Here is a 5,788-nt window from a genome sequence, read left to right as displayed (position 1 = left end):
TGGGGGCTGATGTCAAGTACTAAGTGAAAAAAAGTCCCTTCTGGTGGCAGTTAGTACCCTTGTAGCAAGGAGTAGACAATGCCAAAACAGCTGAAAACTGTAGGAATTAATTTGTTTGTCTCAGAAAGCCATTAAGGTGAGGGTAATTACTTGATAATAACTGATGAGTAACAGAAAAAAAACAGTTGAAAGGAGAAGAAACCAATGGGATGATAGCATAGAGGCTTGTTCCAGACATAGGGGCAGGGTTGCAGCACAGCAACTACCCAGAAGAGAGCAATTAAGATGAAATGTGTGGGAGAAGTGGAAAAAGATCTACTATAAGGAATGTCTCATCCTCTGGTAGTACTATGTTATCATTTACTATCCTGCACATCCTTGTCATATCTAAGCCAAAACCAACATACAACAGCAAAAGCTAACAAGATATAATGAAGATGGAGAAACTAGAAATACTAAAAGCAACTCAATTTTCACATTAAGGCTTTACTTTTTAATCATTATCTGCACTCCATCCTCAATTTCCTGTTACAAGCAATTTTGCTATCTTTAGAATAATAAGGGAAGAAGGATCTCCACTGGTAGCAAAAGAGATTATGAATAAAGTTGCTTAGCCTGAACTGAGCAGCAGTGGGTAATATGACTTCTTCCCTTCTCTCAGTTTACTCCATAATATTGCTTATTTTCTCTGCTGTGCTGCAGGAAAACACACCAAAAGTGAATGCTTTATTCTCCCTGTCCAAGCTCTCTGACCAGGCAGTCTCTAAGCTTGTTGACAGACATGTTTCTGCAAGCATATGTTTAAAACATATGAAGTTACGCCAGAACATAAATGAACACCAGAAATCAGTCACTGCCAAGAATAAGCCATACTTTGTGTACAGTTACTGATCAGGGATCAAGGAATGTAAAGAAAAGCAACGACTATTTCTGAATGGTCAACAAGCAGGAATTGCAGCAGTGATCTGCACAGGTTCCTCGTGTGGAGTCCTGTTTAATTTTTCTTGCTAATGAGAGGCATTTCCTCATCTGGAGAGTTCAGCTTGTTGTCTCAACTATAAAGAACTACTTAGAAACAGCCACACCTACCTGATGAGTGACAGCTCTGACCCCTTTATTAGATTCAACTCTATTATTCATGCTAAACTTCCTTTTGCACCTCCTCTTTCCCCCCTCAGCTAATACAGAAGCAATGAGCACTCAATGCTGCTGCCAGGTTTCATTTTTACATCAGTATTCACTGCTTTCTTCCTTTTGAGCGAATGCTAGATACTGTCTTTAGCCTAGGTCTTTATTTAAATCTGGAAACACGAAACACAATGGGATAAACAAACTGACAAATTAATGTTTGCTTTCCAGACCTAACACGACAGGGCTGGTGCATTTCCGATGTTCATTCTGAGTAATAATTTATCAAAAAGGTATAAAAGGCACAGAGCACATGCTGCATCAAAACCAGCACTTCTAGAAATGCTGTTTTGGTTTCTGAACCAGAAACCCACACAGTTTTTAAAACAATAAATGGTACATGGTACTGTATTCATTTGCAGGATTTTTTGTTAATAGCTGTATAAAATAAAATATTCATGTACCAACTTTGTTCCCTGCCAAGCACAGATATTATTTTGTAGGGGATAGAGAGCTGGTTCTTTGCCTACTGCACTGAAATTATTTTGAGATTTATAGAACATCTATCTAACCATAAAGAAAGTAGATTTCCAGACAGGCCAGCAGAATGTGTTGTGAAGGAAGGCAACGCTGACTCACGCAGAGTGAATTATGGCAAATAAAATTTTGCCAACTGCTGAGTAGACACAAGAGTTTCACTTGCAAAACCTAGCTGCAGTGGAGGCAGTCAGAAATATTCAAGTACCCACGAATTTCACAAGTTTCAAGTGCTGACAATAACATAGTAATAGGATTAAGCAAAGTTATTTGTTGCAATTTGCAATCCTTATGCTATAATTAGTAAATAACACCTTGGTAAGCCAGAGCTGCAAGTTCATTTTAGATGCATTTGTGTCTCCACACTCATGTTTTAATGCAAGCCAGGAAGCCAGTCTAATCCCAACAGGCTGGTATCCTTACTGCATTTGCTATAAATGCATTTTTTCCCCAAAGCCTTCAGTTCTAGGTGCTAGAAAAATGTCATTGGGTACATATTGTTAGGTTACGTGGTAAAAGCTCATGTGCGTGCCCACAGGGAGACAATAGTGGGGAAGACCAAATAAGACCCAGCCCAGCTACTCATCACAGGGGCCATCAGCCCATTAAAGACCCATCTCCACAAGCCCAGAGGAGCACAGGGACACCATAGCAGGGGACAACCCAAGTTACAGACTCCTGAGGGATGAACATCTTGTCCAGGCCTTTCCAAAGGCTGTCCCAGCAGAGCCATCAGCCCCAGTGTCTGGGTGTGGAACCCATCAAGGTGAGCCTTCGGACCAGTTCTCCAGGAGTATGGGGGTTACTGCACGGGGGATGTGCTGCACTTTATGGGATGCAGGGGAAGGGCGTTTGAGCATTGCACAGGACTTATGGAATGTTTAAGTCGAGGAACCAAAGTGATTTGGAGAGGAACAAGCGTGGGAAATAGATGGGCCTTAGGGGATCATACATTCAGGTGCCAGCAACTGAGGAGACGAAACCAGGGACCAGTACTACTCTTTAGTGTACCTCATGGTGCACCTCTTACCTGAATTTGGTAAGGTTCTCTGGAATTGTGTGTTGCTTTTAAAGGTTGAATGATGTAAGAATCAATTTTGAAATAAATCATCTCAGATTGTTCAGAACGTTTTGCGAGTTGCTGTGAAAAGGAAAGTTTTCCAGATTCACAGATTTCTGGAAAGATGCAGGCATGCTACAGAGGAAATAAGTACTATGATAAAGACAGGCAAAACAGTGTAAGAGAGTAATGTAGAGTATGATTAATAACATAATAAAACCAGGGATTCATTGACAGGGCAAACAGCTCACTCTGGTTTTAAGACAGCTTAGGGAAGTCTACCCAAAAGCTCTGTGCGGATGAAACACAGAGGTTTCCCCTGTGACTTGCTTGCCAGGTGTGACGCTGACAGCTTGAGGCGCTACTGCCCCCCTCTGCCTGACGTTCTGCTGCACTTTGCCGCCAGACGCAACAGAAGCAAAGACAAACTCGTCTCTCAGCTCCTGCAAATACCACCACCGTGCAGTGCCTCCAACCGGCGGCTGAAGGTTGTTGCAGTCAGAGGGTTGGATCCGGTTTTGCAGTCTTTCACCAAAACTCAGCTGACTTTTTAGATTTAGGGTTTTTCTGCACTTGAAAGTTGTTTTTGAAGAGCGCTATGTCTTTCAGAGTAAGTCACTTTGTAACCTACATTGACATTACAGTTTAACAGAGTTCAAGCCAGCGCTGAAATCAATGGAGTTGTGAAAAGAGACCATACCATCAGCCACTAATGCTTCACTTCAATTTTTGTACAAGGTTTGCCTTGTTTTCATGCTTCTTCTTGCTTCGGTAAGGGAAGCCTATAGCAATTTGCTGATCTACTTCACTGATCTCCTCAGAGCCTTTTTAAAAATTCATTTGCCTGAAGAATGCTATAATGGTTAGACTGCAGAGTCATTAAAACAGCATCAGTTGTTTAATAACTAATTATTCTAATATTTCTGTCCAATAATCCTCACCTGTCTGTTACCTTTAACCTTCCACTCTAAATAGTTTAAGACAAAATTATCTTTTTGTCCTATCTTAGCAGTGTCAGGAAAAGGGCTTTTACTGCCTAACAAAATAAATTGACACTTAGCACTGCTAGTCCTTCCAAAGAGATACTATGCCACATTCCTGCAGTTGAATTTGCTTTTCCTCTCTGCACTGGGATCATCTTGATTGGATGCCACTGCTCAGATTCATATCTTGGCACTTAGCGAACGTATTAGCTCCAGCTAATTGTGACAACTGCAAATAGGGCAGTTTCAACCTGCTAGAAATACTGTGCATACAATAGCTGTGTCCCATGTTTCTGCCATGCTGAAGTCCTAGCCTGTTTTGCTTTACAAGGAGCCAGCTCAGTCCTGCCTAAGTAGCACTGACTAGATTGAGAGAATTTAAAATCCAATGAAAAAAGAAACTCTTTAATACAGAGTCACAGCAAAGGAAAGGCTTTGTCACTGTTATAAGGACATCAGAATAACAATAGATTCCTGGGAAAATTCACAAGATCTTTGCTTAGCATCATGAAGTCTTCATCAGTCCTGGAATGGTAAACAAGAAACAAGTAACTTCATTGGCATTATTCCAGGTCAATCTACATTAGCAGACTCTGCGTTGTCCAGTTTACAACGGAGAAGCTCCACATACCTGTGCATCCCCACACTATCCTTGACTTCATCCCTCAGTGAGAAAAACCATACAGAGAAAGCACATACCAATTCTGCACCTATAAGGCAGTTTTGAATTAGAGCTTGCAGTAAGTCAATTTTAGACACAAATCCATAGAAAAGATTAGTTCCAGTGCTTGCACTATTTTATTTTTTCACCAGACCCCCAACCTTTTTCAGTGCAGAAGATGAATAATGCTTGCAAAATGAATGGCGCTTATTGAATTGCTACTTTAAAATTTTTATAATCTTCATTATTCATTGTACAGCCTTGGGCTTTATTTAATATATACCATTAAGAACCAGTGCTGAGTAGAAATATATTTTAGTTATTTTTCTCTTGGGTTTTTATGTTCTTCTTACTGTAATGGGTGCTTCACAAATGTAGCTTTTTCTTCACAAGATTCCTGAGGCAAGTTAATATTAGCATCTCCATCTTACAGATGAAGGACAGAAAGGTGGAACAATTTAAGCAAGAACATTTCAAACATCTGCTATTTTGGGATATTTCTTTTGAGACACAAAAGCCTTACTTGAAGGACTGGCTCTGCATAGCTGTCATGGTTTCATTGGAAGCTGGATGTGTTTTCTTTCCACACCGCCCATCACACATAACTCAAGTCAGCACCACAGAAATGAAAGGCTGGTACCATGCAGAATGATTTAAGTCATCACTTGCCACAATCCCACCTTCCTTCTGTTCCCAGCCATATGTTCCCCTGCCCTCACACCAGCACTGGCATCTGCCTGACTCCTTCAGGGAGCTAAACCCAGAGAAAGGAATAAAAATCTGCTATCAGTTTTTGACAAGTTACAGAATAAGCTTCATATTTATAATAATGTATTACTGTAAAGCATATTTATTATTAGTTTACATTACTGATAATTCTGAAATAGCTATTTTATTTATGATGTATTAGTAATTATATAGTCACATCTTAATTTACATAATATATAATTATAAAATAGCTTATGAATATTATTAGTTATTATTGAAAATCTTTATAATTATTTATAAATATTTATAAATTATTAAAAATTATATGTATAACAAAACCAGATAAGCTTTTGATGACCTAGCAACAAGCAGCGGAAGCACCCACCATAGCAGCCCCTATCACAAACAGGCCCTTCAAGCAAATTTCACTTTTACGCATCCACGATCAATTAATTACCATGATCAATTAATTACCCGTAAAATACTTTCCACCTACGGGGTTCTGCCCGCGCTCCCCTCACCGAGGCCGCCGCACCTCACTCCCTCACAGCACCTGCTCCCGCTCCCGCCCCCCCAAGGCTTAACCAGAGGGACACGCCCCCTCGCCCTCATTGGACATCTATTTCCCTGCCCCGCCCACGGCCCGGCGGGACGAGAGGAGGAGAGGCGGATCTGTGTCGGGGGGTGGGGTTTGCGCAGGGCGGAGGTGAA

The sequence above is a fragment of the Balearica regulorum genome, chromosome 3, assembly GCF_011004875.1.
Source record: "Balearica regulorum gibbericeps isolate bBalReg1 chromosome 3, bBalReg1.pri, whole genome shotgun sequence".
Classification (NCBI taxonomy): domain Eukaryota; kingdom Metazoa; phylum Chordata; class Aves; order Gruiformes; family Gruidae; genus Balearica; species Balearica regulorum.
The sequence above is the reverse complement of the archived record's forward strand: the minus strand, read 5'-3'. Positions refer to the sequence as shown.